This window comes from Pristis pectinata, chromosome 7, assembly GCF_009764475.1.
Source record: "Pristis pectinata isolate sPriPec2 chromosome 7, sPriPec2.1.pri, whole genome shotgun sequence".
Taxonomy (NCBI): Eukaryota; Metazoa; Chordata; class Chondrichthyes; order Rhinopristiformes; family Pristidae; genus Pristis; species Pristis pectinata.
In genome coordinates this window covers 70,858,286-70,878,030 of record NC_067411.1, presented here as the reverse complement: position 1 = coordinate 70,878,030, position 19,745 = coordinate 70,858,286, and positions in this window count along the sequence as shown.

Genomic DNA, 19,745 nt, shown 5'->3' with positions numbered 1-19,745 from the left:
CCCGGGTAGACGGATACCCGCGGGGCATTTCCAGCACTCACAAGGGTGCAAGAGCAATAGGACTCTAGCTGTGGGAGATTTCAACTTCCTCAATATTGACTGGCATTCTCTGAGTGCGAGGGGTTGAGATGGGGGTGGAATTTGAACAGTGCATTCAGGAGAATGTTTTGAGCGGGTATGTGGATAATTCCAGCGACAGACAGACACACACACACAAACACAAAATGCTGGAGGAACTCAGCAGGTCAGGCAGCATCTATGGAGGGAAGTAAACTGTCGACGTTTCGGGTGGAGACTCTTTAGCAGGAATTCCACTGGAGAAGGGGCTCTACTGGATGATTAAGTGTGGCTTGGAGTAGGAGAAGTGTCAATGGGGAGCATTCTGGGGATAGTGATCTTAATTCTGTAAGTTTCAAGGTAATTATGGACAAGGATAAGGATGGTCTGCAAGTTAGAGCCGTAAATTGTGGGGAAAGCTGATTTCAATAACGTGAGACAGGATTTGGTCAAAGTGTCTTGGGAGCAGCTGCATATGGGTAAAACATCCAACAGGTGGGAGTATTTTAAAAGGAAGACATTTTCCTGTGTGAAAGCTAAGGATTGACAAGATTAGGGATCTGCAGGCAAGGGATATTGAGATTTGATGAAAAAAATGAACAAAAGACACAAGGGACCACAAAATATTATTGGCAGGCAAGATTAAGAAGAATCTTAAGGGATCTTATGAGTATATTAGGAGCAAAAGGGTAACCAGGAAAAGAATAGGTCTCCTTGGGTACCAGAGGGACTATCTGTGCATGGAGTCAGGGATTGTGAGCAAGGTCCTAAATGAATACTGTCATTTGTATTCACTGAGGAGAAAGACCTAGTAGATGAAGAGTTCAGGGAGAAAAACAGTGATACTCTGGAGCATTTTAGCAGTAAGAAGGAAAATGTGTTCAACTAGGGCTTGATGAGATGCATACCAGGCTGTGGGAGGAAAGGGGGGAGATTGCTGAGGCCCTGACAAAGACTTTTGCATCTTTGTTAGCTACAGGTAAGATATCAGGTAACTGGAGAATAGCAAATGTTATTCCTTTATTCAAGAAGGGAACAGAGATAAGCCAGGTAACTGCAGGGCAGTAAGTCTTATATTAGTGGTAGGAAAACTATGGGAACATTTTCAAGGGACTGGATTTATCTACATTTAGTAAGGCAGGGCTGATTAGGGATAGACCACATGGCTTTGTTCATGAGAAATTCAGTCTAATTTAATTTTTTTGAAGAAATAACTAAGAATGTAGTAGATGTTGTGTACATGAATTTGAGCTTTGACAATGTTCCATATGGAGGGTGGTGCAAACAATTAGAGTCCATGGGATCCTGAGTAAGATTGCGGAGTTGATCCAAAATTAGATTAATGAGAGGAGGAAGAGAGTGGTAATGGAGGGTTGCTCTTCTGATTGGAAGTCTGTGACCAATGGTGTACCAAAAGGTTGGTGCTTGGACCTTTGATGCTTGTGATATGCATTAACGACTTGGATGTGAATGTAGGAAGATTGAATGTTAAGTTTGTGGATGACAAGAAAATTGGTGGTGTCATAAATAATAAAGAGGGTTGTCTTAAGCTACAGTATGATTTAGATCAGCTGTAAAATTGGGCAAAGCAAATGCAGAGGGAATTTAATCCTGACAAGTGCAAGGTGAAACATTGTGGGAGGATAAACGAAGGTAAGACAATAAATGGTAGGGCCCTTGGGAGTGTGAATAAACAGAGGAACCTGGGGCACAAGTTCATAAACCCCTGCAGCATGGATGGAGAGGATGGTGAAGAAGGCATATGAGATGCTCACCTTCATTGGCTGTGGCATAGAACATGAGAGCTGGGATGTCATGCTACAAATTTGTAAAACTGTGGTTAGGCCACACTTGGAATATTATGTACAGTTCTGGTTATCACACTGTAGAAAGGATAAGATTATGCAGAAGAAAATACAGAGGACATTCACCGGATCGGAGCATTTTGGTTATAATGAGATTGGATAGGCTGGGTTTGTTTTCTGTGGAGACACAAGAAAGATTGCAGACGCTGGAAATCTGGGGCAACACACAAAAAATGTTGAAGGAGCTCAGCGGGTCAGGCAGTATCAATGGAGGGAAATGAACAGTCGACGCTTCAGGCCAAGACCCTTCATCAGCTCGGCCCGAAACCTCGACTGTTCATTTGCCTCCATAGATGCTGCCTGACCCACTGAGTTCCTCCAGCACTTTTTGTGTGTTTTACCTGGAACAGAGGAGGCTGAGGGGAGACTTGATAGATGTACAGAAAATTATGAGGGGGATAGATAAGATTGATAGTAAAAATCTTTTTCCCATGCTGGGGTTGCCCCAGACAAGAGGGCCTAGGTTTGTGAGAGGTAAGAAGTTTAGAAGGAATCTGAGGAGGAACTTTTTCACACAGAGTGGTTGGAATCTGGAATGCGTTGCCTGAGCAGATGGTGGTGGCAGATAATCTCACAACAGTTAAGAAGCATCTAAACAAGCACTTGAATCATTAAGCCAGAGAAGGCTATGATCCTAGTATGGGTAAATGCGATTAGTATGAATGGGTGCAAAGGTCAGTGTGAATGTGGTGGGCAAAAGGACTGTTTCTGGGCTATACAACTCCATGACACTGATGAGTTTTGGTTTTCAAATTTCAATCGTCTGCAGTATTTTGCTTTTGGATCTACATGCTACATTCTAGAAATTAGTACTTACCAATTAGTCATTGTTCTCTTAACTACCTCCTTCTTCTGCTTGACATACTCTCTGGAGTTCTTTCTCCCAAAGTCAGTATTTCTGCATGAGCTCTGCTGAGATTACTTAGGTCAACACGCAAAACAAAGGTTGCAGATGCTGTAAACCTGAATCAACCTGAAACGTTAACTTTGTTTCTCACTGCACAGATGGATGCTGCCTGACCCACTGAGTACTTCCAGCATTTGGATTTTCAAATTTCCTGTTGTTTATTTGGCTAATCATACTGTACTGAGGAAGACCAGTCAGTCCTTAATATAGATTTCATGAAAGTGGGACCACTGAAATAATCCCATTATTATTACATCTCGATCCACTGCATCTTCAGACATTGCATTCTACATCACAAAAAAAACTCATCTCACCTCTGATTTATTTGTCAAGGAGCATGTTTGTGAACGTTACAAATATTCAAAAAGTATTAATTATATAAACAATTAATTACTTCTATAATTCTTAAGAACGAAAACACTTTAAACACCAAAAGACATTTAAAACAATTAAACAGTTAACTCAAATAGAATGTGTACTTGTACTTGTAGATGTGTACATGTATTTATCCTTCTGCTTCTTCTCAATTTTAATGAATGGAAACACTGCTCCTGCCTAGGGGCAGAATCTACAGTGTAAGTGCAGGGATATCCATGGAAGATTTCACTCCACCTCTGGGCACCATGAAGAGTCCAATGGCACAACCCAACTGGGAAATCCCCTAGTATGCAGATGTTCAATACTTCAGTGCTTGTGCACCCTTGTACGGGAATCTTGAGCTTGTATTATTATGGAGCTAATTGTAAGCAGTTCTGGAAAATACTGAGGACCTTTTAATAGAAATTTCAAGACACATTTACACATATCTAAAATAAACATGATCTTCCATCAAGGACGGAAACTAATGGATTCAGATTGCAAATGAAATTGCTGAATTTTCATAGGTAAGCATCCCATTGCAATGTCACAGTCAGAGTTTTTAAAATGTTACAGAAATTGTGAAGAGTTAGAATTCTACATATTTATGCATTGTCCTCTAACTAAGTAAGACGTATGCACCCATGGTCAAGTATCATGCCTTAATCATACCTATGCCATTTAAAGTATTGTATACTGTTGTAAGATACTTTGCGTTGCTTCTCTCTAAAGCTAAAAAAAATCACGTCCTCCAGTATTTATACACTATCCTCATGGCTGCTAAAACTCAATGTTTTGAATTTTCTCTAGTCTCTGAATTCATCAGATGTTTCAATTGCTGAAGGGTATGTGCATAATTATATATTTTTAAAATAACAGCACTTTTCTTCACCCCATAAGCATAGGTTTCTAGTTTTTAAAAAAAGTTTGAAAAATATTTGGTTTACTTGTTCTTAGAATATAAATGCAACTGCCAAAACCACAGTTATTACAAATCATTTGTTGCCATGGATAAGTTGTGGAGAGTCTTCTGCATGACTTTTTCAGTGCTTATGGTAACGATGCTCCCACTGGTACTTATTAAAGAATTCCTGGATATCACCCAGGTAATGATGATGGAAACTCTGCTGTATCTGACCTCAAGGGAACATCAACTTATCTAAGGGGGACACACGAGAGACTGCAGATGCTGGAAATCTGGAGCAACACACAAAGGAGCTGGAGGAACTCAGCAGGTCAGACAGCATCTATAGCAGGAAATAGACAGTCGACGTTTCAGGTCGAGACCCTTCATCTGGACTGGGGTGCAGACAGTCCAGATGAAGGATCTCAACCCGATACATCGACTGTCCATTTCCCTCCAATAGTTGCTGCCTGACCCACTGAGCTCCCCCAACTCCTTTGTGTGTTGCGTCAAGTTATCGAATTGATGTTACTACTTTTATTTTTCTTAGTGACCGAAATCCCAGGATGGAGAAGTGCTGCCGAAATAAATGCAAAGAATTGCTGCAGTGCACCTGTAGGAAGTACACACTGCAGCCAAAGTGTGTCATTGGTGGACAGCTTTGTCATGAATGGTGCCAACTTTCTTGAGTGTTATGGTATATCCAACTAGATAAGCAGTACAGTACATCCTTGACATCTAGTTTTCTCAATGGTGGGAAGGTTTTGAGAAGCCAGGATTGAACTATTCATTGCAGCATGCACAGTTTCTGTGCTCTTGTTGAAGCCAGTGATTATGTAATTGGTCCCATTAAGGTTCTGAGTTTTAGCTGCTGCATTAATAACCTTTCCTATGTCATAAAGTCAGGAGTGGGGTTCCATGCACAACATTCTACAATGTTAGCCTAAGAGCATAAGAAATAAAAACAGGAGTAGGCCATTCAGCCCCTTGTGTTCACTTTGCTATTCAGTAAAATCCTGGCCCATCTTTTATCTCAGCATCACTTTGCTGCACGAATCCCATATCTCTTGATTCGTTTGTTATCCAAAACTCTTGAATATTCTCAGCAACTGATCCTCCACAATCTTTTTTGGTAGAGAATTTCAAAGATTTATTACCCTTAGGTGAAGAAAATTTCTCTCAGATCTGTCCTGATCTTGAGACTGTAATGCCTGATTCCAGACGCACATCATCCCTGTTCAGTTCCCTTAAGAATTTTGTATGTTTCCACAAGATCACTCTTCATTCTTCTAAATTCAGAAGAGTACAAGACTAGTCTGCTGAATCTCTCTCAGAACAAACTTTCCATCCTTGGAATCAATCAGATGAATATTTGTTGAACTCCCTTTATCACAACAATATCATTCCTTGGATAGGAAGTCCAGACCTGTACACAATATTCCAGGTGCAGTTTCACCAGAACCTTATATAATTGTAGTTTGACATCTTTACTGTTGTATCCAAATCCTTCTGCAATAAAGGACAACATACAATTGACTTCCTAGCTGCTTGTTCTACCTGCATGATAACTTGCATTGATTTGTATATAAGGACACGCAGGTCCTCTGAACACCAGCATCTTTCAATCCCTGAAAATTTCGTAAATACTGTGCTTTTCTAAGACCTCAGATTTTTCCACATTATGTTCCATTTGCCATGTCTTTGCTCATTAACTTAGCAAATCTCTATCCCCATAAAGGCTTTCTGCTCCCTCCTCGCAACCCACATTGCCATCCAGCTATGTATCATCAGCAAATTTGCATATGTTACACTTGCTTCCTTCATCCAACTCAATGATATGGATTTTAAAACAGGGCCCCAGCACCAGCCATGTGGAATTCCTCTTGTTGTCATGCATGGCACCCTATCAAAGGTCTTCTGAAAGTACAGGTACAGAACATCCACTAGTTTCCCCTTATTTTCTGCTGGTTTCAACTTCAAAGAGCTCTAACAAATTTGACAAGTATGATTCCCTTTAATAAATCCACATTAACCCTGTCGAATCTTATTAACATTTTCTGAGTATCCTACTACCATTTCTTTAAATAATAGATTCCAGCATTTCTGGGATGTCAAACTAACTGGTGCGTGATTCCCTGTTTTTTTTTCCTCCCTCTTATCTTAACAGTGGGGTTACATTTGCTATTTTCCCATATGTGGGAACTGCTCTAGAACCTACAGAATTTTGGACAATGATGACCAGTGCATCCATTATCTCCAGAATTACTCTTCCAAAACCTTCGGATGCATGTCATATGGTCCTAGATATTTATCCCATTAATTTCTCCAGTACCCTTTTTTTTAACTAATGCTAATTCTTTCAGTTCTTCTCACCCCACTGTTTCTGAAAGGTTTTCTATATCTTCATTCATGAAGACAGACACAAAATAATTGTTTAATTTCCATGCTGTTTCCTGTTGTTTCTTTATTCCCTAATATATTTTATCCAGTTTCAGTCTCTAATGGATTCACAGTAACTTTTGCTAATCTTTTCCTTTTTACAATTATGTATCTCACATGCACAGTCCTGTGTTCTACCTTCCCTTTCATTTAAAAATTTTTGGTCCTTTGCTGAAAGTTTACCAATTCCCAGGCTTTCTACTCTTTTTGACAATATTATAGCCCTTTTCCTTTGACCTAATATGATCTTTAACTCCTCTTGTTAGCCACAGTCTACTTTTTCTGTTGGATGTCTGCGCCTTAAAGGGATATATATTTGTTGCAAACCATACATTAATTCTTTAAATGTCAGCCATTGCTCACTTACTTTCACAGCTTGTAATGTTAATCCCAAACCACAGCCAATTCTCATCTCACATTTCTGGAGTTTTCTTTCACCACAGCTCTTTTGATAATGAAGCATTCAATGCCAATCTATAAACAGAATCTAAACAACAGGCAGGCTTCATCTAACTGGTGGCAGCCAGCATTCACATAATGGAAGTGGGGGCAATGACTATTTTGAATCTGCCTCTGACTTCCAACAGTACCAATTTTCAATTCTCCACCATCAATATTCCTATCAAAAGGAATATAAATTAATATATAATACATATATAAATATCCATGCAGTATTACATAAATCTTCATTATATCCTTGCAAAAGACACATTTGTGAATGTCTCCTAATAATGAGCAATTGGTTGCTCAAACCATGAAAAATGCCTTGGATCTGTAAAGAATCCACCAGTAAAATGGAGATGCCTCATTAACAATCACACAAACCAATGTCAGAAAGAACATTGCAGTTTATGAAAATATATTGCAATGTTAAAAAAAGTTATTATTACTTATCAAAACATTCAATTGGGAGCCAGCATCAATCTTTTTGGAAAAAAGCTGTCAACGAAAAGCAAGCCAGGTGGTAGCATCAGCTGATAATCAGATCTTCAGCTTATCATCTTTATTTTTAACAGACATAATTGACCTTTTTTCAGCAAGGACATCCTCTGTAAATCTTTTATGATGGTAACTGCATGACTGGATCATGTTAGATCTCAGAGATAAAGTCACTGATAGAGACACTGAAAATAAATTCCTTACATTTACAAAAAAAATTTTACCTTTCTTCTCTCTTGGGAACTGAGAGCACCATTCCAGCACCCCATCTCATGTGTATTATAAATAATGTTAAAATTCCAGATAAGTAACACAAGGACGTGCAAAGCATTTGAAACTGTAAAGTCAATAAAGTTAACAAAAATATTAACATGTACATATGGTGATCAATAACTTCCAGTGAGAAGGACATCTCCCAAAACCTTGAACATTGCAGTCCTGGTAATATCCACTTTTATCACAATGGCAAGTGTACACATTAAATGTGAAAACTGTCCTCCCATCACATCCCAATTGTGAAGTAAATATGACATTTTAGAGACTATTTGAACTGTGACCCTATAGGGATAGATGTGTGAATGCACATCCTCTGATGGGTTCACCTGCAGTCCTGATGCAGGGTCTTGACCCAAAACATTGAAACATCGGTAATTCCTTCCCCCCGAAGCCCCCAACCCCAACAGATGCTGCTTGACCTGCTGAGTTCACCAGCAGTTTGATTTTATTCTTCTGATGGGTCATTTGGTAATGGTACTGTGTGGTATGGTACTGAATTCACAAATGATGAAGATCTTAATTTCAACTTCGATTGACCACTGAGTTAACTCATTCAGGGTGGTACACAGTGATGGTAGGGTCCGGGGCTGATGGAGAGCAGGGTTGGGGGTGGTGTAGAAAGGTGACAAGGGGAAGAGGATAGTGGGAATGGATTTGCTAACAATCAGATTCAACATTTCTGATTACAGAAAAGAAAAACTGGCACATGGTTCTCTTTTTATTGTGCTATCTAGTAACCCTGTCAGGGGGTATTAATGTTCAATTATATTGCTGGCTGTGTAAGACTGGGCTTTGCTATGCAGAGCTTTGGTTAATTAGCCTCTCATCACTCATTGCATCCTTCCACAGAAAATAAGAATTTAGTTCAAAAGTCTATCTGTGCATTAGTAAAATTAATTACAAAGCTGTCAAACTCCAACAAAACAGTCATTCTTACCCATTCTGGTCTATAAATAGCTCAAGCTCCACATCAGCACAGTTGATTCTTAACTGCTCTTTGATCCATAGTCACTTATAAGTAAACTTCCAATAATCCAGTACCCTTGGTGAATTGGTGTTGCCTGACCAGCAGATTTTCCAGACTATTGAATATTATTTTCTAATAATAACAAAACACACTTTAATTTCACTTTGTTTTTAACATTACACAGTTGTATAATAAAAATTTTCCAGTGAACCTGCTAAGTTTAAAGATTGCAGGAAATCTACAAGCACTCTAGATTCTGGCTGTGGCCACACACCTTACTCACATTCTGACTCCCAGCTCACACTCTGGATTAATGAGTAAACCAGATGCTACAGCATAAAGATTTCCAGATTATCAGATTTGTATTACATTGCTGCACTGAATCACAATGGATCTGGGAGAAGGGCCACCATGACCTTGTTAGGGCAAGGAGGGATGGATGATATGTTCTGGATTTGCCAACAATGCCTATAATTAGAGAATTGCTTTTTTGAAACTCTATCCTGATTGAAATCCAATAACTCTATAGAAGCAGGGATCAGGTTTCGCTCATCTCTGGTTCCACAGCACTAAGCCTGCTGAGTACATCCATTTTCTGTTTTTATTTCAGTTTTCCAGAAATTTGCCCTAGAAGATTTTCGATTTTCATTCAGGTCAGTGAGGGCAGTGAGTTTAATGTAGTGCACATACAGTAGTATATCTTAGCAAGGCTTTTGACGAAGTCCATCATGGCAAGCTGGTCAAAAATAATTAAAGTCCATGGGGTCCAAGGGAGAGTGGCAAATTTGATCCAAAACTGGCTCAGTGATAGGATGCAAAGGGTAATAGTTGATGGTTGTTTCTGGTGTCTCCATAGGCATCTCTCTAATAGTGTAATAATGTCACTTGTCAATATTTCTGGTTCTGTTCATTTTTCACATATCCTTTCCCTTTGTAAAATATCTTGTAATCAGGAATATTTAATTTCCAGATGATTTAAGAACAGCAAATCTGGTGTTAGGCCATGATTTGTTAATGGTGCTCGTGGACATTATGTACTACATGTTTTGAATGCGCCCTTGGGATTTTTTTTAATATGCTTTTCTGATATACCGCCAAGATATAAGTGGAAGCTAGACAGAACCCCCAGAGAGAAAAATTAAGTGGCTAAGAATGGCTGTTTGCTCTGTTTCTCAAGGGATTCCAATAATCTTCCACCAAGGTTATTTTGGAAGACAGGGGGCCTGACTTGGAAGATGTGGAACTTCTTATGTACATGCAGATTGGCCCCTGCAGAATTCTGAAATGAACCATGCCTAGAAATTCTTTAATGAGTATTTTCTTGGTGGGAGGTGGGGGGGGGGTGCAAAGGGGGTTGTAGACTTCACCAGTCTGGCGTGAGGCTGTGAGAGTTGAATGCATTACAATGACCAATTCTAAGCATGCTACATGCATTCACTTGCACACTCCGTGGCATGTTGTTCTTTGACGATTTTTCATTATAGCAGAGGGGCGAAAAGTGGTAGGGAGAAGATTATAGGATGGAGAATGATTAGGAAGTGATGATCAGGGCAGTGGGGAGGAGATGGCAGGGAGAGGTTAGTGGGAAGATCAGGGGTGGGAGAAAACTGGAGGCAGAACTGGAGGTAAGACCAGAGTGGGCTGTAAAGGAGATTGAGTACGTTGGGCAGAAAATTGCTGGAAATTGGGAGATGATTTGAACGAAGGGGGACCATTCAAAGTGGACATGGAGGACAATGGTGCCTAATTTCATCGAATGTGGAACATGATTATCGGCGGTTAAAGAAAACAGCAACTTATTTTATGGAAGAACAGCCCAACCTATAAGATTTTTTCACTGCAGTATTTCCCAGCAGCAATCCAGGTAGACATTGGTCCTGAAAGTAATACAGATGCATGCTCTAACCCTCTGGTTAAAATCTGTTTGTGCAGTCACAACCTGTTCTATTTGTCAATCACATTTATGTGATTGAAAATCATGCAAGTGATATTGGTAAGATGATGTCACTGTCCATCTCCAGTGGACTCATGTGTATGAACATGATACGCATGGAGGACCACACCAGAACTTAAAGATCTTGTTGCTTTAATATAAGTAGGAAAGAATTCTTGTTATATGAGATACATGAAAATGAATTTTGATCTTATGCTATAAAATCTTATTTCCATATAAATTGTTGCTGCACTGGTTTCCCTAGTAATAAAAGCACAAAATCATTTTCACCATCAATGCTCTGCTGGCTTCCTACCATGGGAACCAAAGGAATGAAAGTTGTTTGAAATTTAGAAGCTGCAATAAAATAGCTTAAAATGCCAAGCAGATATATATCAAAGTGCAGACACAGAAGCATTCATTAATAATAATATATAGTTAACTAGATATAAGTTAATGAAACAAAGAGAATAGTAATATGTAGCTTCCAAATTAATTGATAAATAGATAGTAAAGGTAGAATGAGCAATAAAATATTCTCAGCCAATCCTAAAACCAACAACTTGGTTACACCAGCATCTGCCTTAATGTCTGTCTGCAAAATGCAGAAACACTGGGAGTGGGCAGGAGATTAAATTTGCACAGAGTCTAACTACCCAGTGCCAGACTGCCAATTTCCAGCTTTAACCCCAGTTCATTTGGCTGAGGTCAGGAAACCCCCTTGGGTGAGGTGTGTTAGCTATGTATTAATTGGTAATTGATAGCAACAATATTTCAATTTAATTCAGGATTCTCAAGCTTCCTGAGATTCACCAGTGAAATACATTGAGAGCACAATGTCTGTGGACAGGATCTGAGGAGCTGAGAAGCAAATCAGCCTGTTAAAATCATAGCCTCAGAGTAGCTTTCTTGAGTCACTCTATAAAAGACTTTCTTTTCAGAAGCTGAGTTTCAGGTGAAGGCAGTGTTGCCAACATGAAACAGAAAAGTCAAAGTTAGATTGTTTAAAAATGTCATAATACATATGACCACTTGCCGCTTCCTGCAAGCTTCAAATCCATTTGTGCCGGTATTGTGCGCAAAATGGTTGGACAAAAGAGAATTCTGTTACTGGATAGCTGTGAGGTCATGGTGACCACACATTCTATCATGCTGGTTCCATCAATCAACTTTTTCTTTTCAGATGTTAATTGACTTATACCTGGTGGTCTCCTCCAGTTTTCATGGTCTTCTGACATCTGTTCCATTGGAAAGAGTCAAATGTATATTGAATGGATGAAGGACAAATGTTTGTTAATACTAACTGGGAGGGTGAGGCATTGCAATGCATAAAGCTTTTGAATGTTGGTGGTGACTGGATAGATGGAAATGTGATGGAGAAATGGGACAAGTGAATTTGCAAGAAAGTTGCTTTGAGGAGTGATGTGCTGGAATAGACAAGAGAGGAGAAGAGAGGAGTAAAGTAATATGGATAGAAGGATGAGGGTGCAGGGTCACTGTACTCAGCCTTTCTGAATTGTTGACTCCGTTAACCCACTTGTGACACGGTATCTAGAAGCAGGGAGACCAAACCCTTACTGCTAATTTCTGTGGCAATCTCTAGCTGTCTTTTTTGTGCTCACTGCTGGTTTCTTCCTCATCAGCAAGGATTCAGCTCCTACCAGAAGTTCCCATTAGTAGTCACTGAATCTTGGGGCACCCTCAACACATGCGACATTCATTTTGTCAACCATCTGTGCAGCCAAATTCAGGATCATTCTTGCAAATGAACCAAATCGTGTCTGTTCAGCCTAATTAGTTGGGAAACTCGGAAATGATATAGAACAAACATAGAACAGTACAGTGCTGGACAGGCCATTCAACCCACGAGGTTGTGCTGATCTTGATGCCAATTTATACTAAATGTCCTCCTGTATATCATCCATATCCCTCCATTCCTTTCATATTCATACGTCTATCTAAAAGCCTCTTAAACTCCACCAAACTGCCTTTTTCCACTACTACCCCTAGTAACCCATTCCAGGCACCTACCACTCTCTGTGTAAAAAACTTGCCTGTCATGTCGCCGTTATACTTCCCCCTCTAACCTTAAAAGCATGTCCTCTGGTGTTTGACATTTCTATCCTGGGGAACAGATTCTGACTGTCCATTCCTATCTATGCCTCATAATTTAAAAAAACCTCAATCATGTCTCCCCTCAGCCTCCAACGCTCTAGGGAGAACAACCCAGGTTTGTCCAACCTTTCCTTATAGCTCATACCCTCTAATCCAGGCAGCATCCTGGTAAACCTCTTCTGCACCCTCTCCACAGTCTCCACATCCTCCCTATAATGGAGGGACCAGAACTGCACACAACACTCCAAGTGCGGTCTGTCTAAAGTTTTATATAGCTGCAGCATAACTTCCTTACTCTTATACTCAACACCCCTACCAATGAAGGCAAGCATTCCATATGCCTTCTTTACCACCTTATCCACTTGCGTAGCCACTTTCAGTGAACTATGGACCTGGACCCCAAGATCCCTCTGTACCTCAATGCTATTAAGGGGTCTACCATTAACTGTATACTTTCTCCTTTCATTTAACCTCCCAAAGTGCAACTCCTCACACTTGCCAGGATCAAACTCCATCTGCCACTTCTCTGCCCAGATCTGTTAACTGATCTATATTCCGCTGTATTGTTTGATAGTCCTTTACACTGTCCACAACTCCACCAATCTTGGTGTCATCCGCAAACTTGCTAATCCACTGATCCACCCATTTGCCAATGCAATGGCTGTTTAAAGCACAGCTCACAAACTTGCTCCAGAAAGTGTGGGGCTTGCTACTTGCTGGCAGTCCCCGCTCTCAGCACAAAATGATGAGAGGCATAGGTAAGGTAGATAGTAAGAAACTTTTCCATATGGTGGAGGTGTCTACAACCAGAGGACATTGGTAAGAGGTTTGGAGGGGATCTGAGGAAGAATCTTTTCACCCAAAGGATGGTTGCATCTGGAATGTACTGCCTGAGAGGGTGGCTGAGGTAGATACTATCACAAGATTTAGGAAGCATCTGAATGAGCACTTGAATTGCCAAGACATAATAGGCTATGGATCAAGTGTTGGTAAATGGGATTAGTATAGATAGGTACTTGATGGTGGACATAGACATGGTGTACAAAAGAACCCATTTCTGTGTTGCATGACTCTGACATTAGGAAATTAAAATACAATCTGTTGCATATTAAGGGTTAGCTGCAAAACTATATCGGTGTTGCTGATATAATTTTTTTTCTAATTTTACAGCAATGATAAGAAGGGCAGTAATTCTGTAGCTAGCTCTGGGGCACAATTTCTCCATTCCGGATGTACTTTACTGTCTGGCACTTTCTGCAGGGCATTTGTGGTATCCAGCAACATTGACATCACCTTGTTGCCTGAATAACCAGTCAAACCGCAGAGTTCTGACATTCAGCATCATTTCTAAAAAGCTCTTTTTTATAACCTTTTAAAAATTTACATAGGGTGAAATAGAGATCATGACAACATGGATTAAGATATTATCATTAACTTATGGACAAAATATTATGGACATTAAGAATATTTATAAAATTATTTTAAAATCTATGAATGTTGAATTCATTTCTCTGAGGGAATTAGACTCCAGGGAAGTAAAATTAGATTTTCAGGACTGATGACGTTATTCAGTAGCAATAATGACTTTGTGTGCCTTAAAAAAAAATCAGTTTTACCCCATTCAACAAGATAAATTTCCATGCTTTTCGAAACAACAGTGGGCAGAGTGTTGAATCTTACACTATTTCATAGATTCTGTGCTGTTTGAAAAGGCAAAGATTTCAACAGCACATCATGTAGAAAAGGATATCACTGACAACGTCTTCTGAGCTTAACTACAGGTGCTATAAGTTGCTGTCAGTTTCAAAAAGGAATTATTGCAAATGCTGACAGCTCACTGTCATGACCACTAACAAGTCCAGGCCAATATTGATTTGGTACAATGACTTTTCAGTACAGGGATGTTTTCAGTAATTTCTGAATTTTTTGGCAATGTTTCCTTTAAGACTAAGAAATCATACTTAGGAAAGTTTAATGACATGAAAATGATTGTGTAAGTGGAAGAATGTCAATGATATGTTGTGCATTTTTAAAAGGTTAACATCTGTAATTGCATCAGTTAAGCAGGGATGATTAAATCTCCAACCTCTGTAACATTATATACAGCTGAGAGGGTATACCAGCTTTCAGCAGCCGATGATCTCACCAATGCCAAAAGAATTGGCAGGATTTTGTATACATTATGTTCCTATTATTTTATTCCTTTTACAGCACATAAAAATTATGAACAAATGTATGCATAAATAAACAGCTGGATAATGTATATCAATAAAGTAGTCAATACATTTTAAACTGTAGATTACAATAGGGATCATTTTTTATCTATCAAGGTATATGTCATGAATGGTATTGGGCAGAATTTATTACCCAACTATAATTGCCCTTGAGAAATTGGTGGTGATCAACCTCTTGGATTGCTGGAGACCTTGTGATGAAGATACTTCAATTGTGTGATTAGCTAGGGAGTCAAACCTAGACATGGGTGGTATCTACTACTAGTAATTTAGCTCACCTGAATAGTTAACTGAAGGTTTTTCTTAATTATTCCAGAAGGGGGAGACAGATGCCTGGAATTCAAATGCATAAAACTGTCTTTCATGGCAATGCACAAGTGAAAATCAACATTTTTTTTGTTTTGAAAAGCAGGTTCAAATATTTCTTGGTCCTTTCACCTCATTCAGGTGAGATTTGACTGGTCAGTTCCTGGCATCAGGGGAACCTGAAGTGAAATGATTCTCTATAAAATATTCTTTTGTAGATTTTGTAGTTCAACTGTGTCGACTTGGAATATGGTCTTTCCACTAAAGCAGATAAGTGATTTATTTACCTTCATCCTCAGGAGTACCCTCTGCACTGCCCTATTCTCTTTACCATCCTCCTCACCCCTACTCCACACACCTCATACACCCCATCTGCCCCATCAAAAAGACTGGTACCAATACCCCTGGTATTGCTGGCCCTTAATACCAATCCCCCCAATCTGGTTCTGGTCCCCATCACACCTACCACCACCACCATTATCACCAAGGGTTGGTCTCCTGATCCTAGTCTCTCTCCCAACTCCCCAAACATTGGACTTCAGTGCAAGCCGTCCCCCTCCCCACTCGACCATAGCACGGGCCCAGTTAGGCCTGTGGCCACTGACCCCTTGATCCTTGCCTCTAAAATGAGAGCTGGCAGGCAAGTTTGTGGTTTCAACTATACTCATCACTTGGTCACTTGCGTCAGAGGCTTGGTTTTGGGCATGTGAGTTTTCAGCAGAGGGCCAATGTTCAAAGTAATTGCTTATACCACACTGCCATCTATTAGAGTGCAGTTGAATTTCTAGGCAAGAACTCATAAAAAGAAATTGGATAAAATTCAAAGAGCAGTTAATTACGGCTATTTGTATTTCCTTATTGATAAAGAAAATTATTGGAAATAGCATGCAATGTTTAAATATACAAGATAAAACAGCTTTACTTTGCTCAATTTGCATTATCTAGTCGTCAAACAAAAAGGGACACTGATTTCATGACTTCAAGACTTAACAATGCACTTTATAATCAAATACTTTTGAAGTGTGGTCATTATTAAATTGTAGGAAACCATAGCCATGGTGCACATACCAAAGTCCCACAAACAGCAATAAAATAAATGAACAGCTAACAGTCCAGGGCATCCTATTGAGTGGCCCTTGAGATGAACTTAATCTCTCAACTTTCAGCTCAAGGTTTTATTGAGCAGTAAATTGCTGGGACTGCAAGCTGATAAACAGTGAGGAACCAAGGGATCTGAGACGCCAGAGAATGTTAGATTTAATAGTCTGAGGCCAAATTATTTTTTGTCCAAGAAAGGTGCATTACATGAGGTTGTGCAGTGAGCTAGCCAAGGTCTTTACTGAGGGCTCAGGGCTGCAGAATCCTATTATTCACAAAGCTCAAGGCAGTGCCTTTCCAAGCCTAACACTTGGAAGGACTTTACTTTGTGGTTGCAGGACCTGGGTTCTGGTGGTGGTGGGAGCATCACAATGATGGAGTGAGTCAGGGTGTCATACAGTTATTCAGAACCTCAAGATTCAGGTTGGGGGTAATGAGGTGGGTGGGGGAGGGGCGCGAGGGTTGTGATCACCTGCTGGGAGATGGGTCAGGTTGGGGGTGTCATAACTGGGGAGGTTTGGGGTATAAAGGAAAAGCTATTGAGATATATGTTTTTAACAAAGAGAACTCAGCTGAAGTGGATTCCCAGTGCTGACAATCGCAGCCTGTGACCTGGTCTGCAACCCATTTAAGTTATGCTGAAGCAGGTCTCACATTTGCTTTGAAGCTTTGCCTCTGGTAGTGTGTACAGTACCAAAATCATGGAAAGTATGCCATAATTATCATAATATCATATTTAGAAATGATGCTCTACCTTTCTGTGGTGAATTTAATTCATAATTCACTAATGAATGCACTAATTTGTTAAAGTTCATGGGGACATTAGCAGAGTAAAACAAATTACCCAGCAATTTGTGGCAATCTAGAACTCACAAGGTATCTCTTCCTCAACAAACATTGCTGAATAATTTACACATCAATAGTGTACTTTGCCAGATAGGCTGCATCTGTCTTTATTGTTGGTTAAAGGACCATTATTGGGTAGTCCCCTAGTTCTTCTTTGAAATGGTCCTGTGGGATCTTTCATATTCATCTGAGAGATAATGGGGAGATAGGCTGCTGTTTAAGATCTGTGTAAAAGACATCAGTGCCAACAAATCAGCATTCCCTCAGTAAAGCAGCCTTGATTATGTGCTCAAATCTTTGGAGTGGAATTTATTTCACAAGGTTTTGAATCAGAGGCAATAACATTACCCACTGAACCAACACTGACAGATATTGGCAAATGAAAAATCCCATCTCCACAAGTCTTAATACATAGTTTAACTGCCAGAATGTATCAAGCACATTTCTCCTCCTTCTTAGGCAGTCCCTTGGGATTGCAACAAAAACAGAATATGCTGGAAAAAACACAGCAGGACAGGCAGCATCTATGGAGAGAGAAAAACAGTCTGTATTTCAGATCTGTGACCTTGGATCAGAACTGGGAAAGAGAGAGACACAAGTGTCGGGATTGAGAATGACTTACTTCCATTCCAGTTTTATAATTCTGAGGTAAATGATGAGGTTAGTGTGTGAATTGCAGAATGGGTTAGGTGATGGAATGGGCAAGTTTATAGTTTAAGATAAGATAAGATAAGACCTTTATTAGTTTGTTAGTTTATTAAATAAATTAGTTTATTAGTTTTATTAGTTTGTGAGGTAGTGTGCTCCTGCTACTTACGCAGGGCCTCTTTGTGTTCCCAATGCATGGCGTCTGGTTCTCAATACCATCCTGATTGCCCCTTCTCCAAGTTGAGTGTGTGTGGACCAGAGGTTCTCAGGAGTCAATGGGGATATGGTATTTCTTTAAGTGGTGAATCTTTTTCTATGTCCAGCTGAAGCAGCAATTCACTTGCACTTGAAGTCATAGAGCAATACAGCACGGATACAGGCCCCTAGACCCTACAAGTCCATGCTGACCACAGTGTCCACCCAGCTAGTCCCAATTTCCTGTTCAGCCCAAATCCCTTTAAGCCCTGCCCCTCCATGTACCTATCCAAATGATACTATTGAACCTGCCTCAACCACTTTCTCTGGCAGCTCATTCCATATACTCACCACCCGCTGCTTGAAAAAGTTGCCCCTCAGGTCCCTTTTAAATCTTTCCCCTCTTACCCTAAATCTATGCCCTTTAGTTTTGGACTCCCCTACCCAGGGGAAAAGACTGTTACCATCCACCTTATCTATACCTCTCATAATTTTAAACATTTCTATAAGGTCATCCCTCATTCTCCTACATTCCAAGGAGTAAAGACCTAGCCTGGCCAACCTCTCCCTATAACTCAGGCCCTCTAGTCCTGGCAAAATCCTCATAAATCTTTTCTGCACTCTTTCAAGTTTAATATCTTTCTGATAACAGGGTGACCAAAACTGTACACAGTACTCCAAGTGCGGCCTCACCAACAACTTATACAACTGCAACATAATGTCTCAACCACTATACTCAATGCCCTGACTAATGAAGGACAACATGCTAAATGTCTTTTTCACCACCCTCTTTACCTGTGACGCTGCTTTCAATGAACTATGCACTTGTACTCCTGGGTCCCTCTGTTCCATTACATTCCCTACTGCCTGACCATTCATAGTATTAGTCCTACGCAGGTTTGACTTTCCAATATCTGTATTGAAAGTGTGAGGTGATGCATTTTGGAAAGTCAAACAGCATGGACTCTCCTCAGCCCACTTCCCTAAGTGATCAAAATCCCTTTCTTCACAATAACTTTCTTCACTATCAACACCACCTCCCAATTTTGTGTCATCCACAAACTTATTGATCAAGCCTTGTGCATTCATATCCAAATCTTTTATATAAATAATGGATAACAAGGGTCCCAACACAGACACCTGCGGCACACCACTAGTCACTGGCCTCCATTCCAAGAAACAACTTTCAACCACCACCCTCTGCTCCTACCTCTGAGCCAATTTTGAATCCACTTAACTGGTTCTCCCTGGATTCCATGGATCATAACCCTTCAGACCAGCCTACCGTGCAGGACCTTGTCAAACGCCTTGCTAAGGTCCAAATAGACAACATCCACTGCCCTACCCTCATCTACCTTTTTTGTTACCTCTTCAAAAAACTCTACAAAGTTCATCAAGCACGACTTTCCACGCACAAAGCCATGCTGACTCCTCCTACACGTACTCTGTCTATCCAAATGTGGGTAGATCCTGTCCCTCAGAATTTCCTCCAGTAACTTCCCCACTAATGATGTCAGGCTGATTGGCCTGTAGTTCCCTGGCTTGTCCTTGCTACCCTTCTTAAATAATGGAACAAAATTAGTCACCTTCCAGTCTTTGGGAACTTCACCAGTGGCTAATGATGAAGCAAATATCTCAGCAAGGGCCTCCGCAATTTAT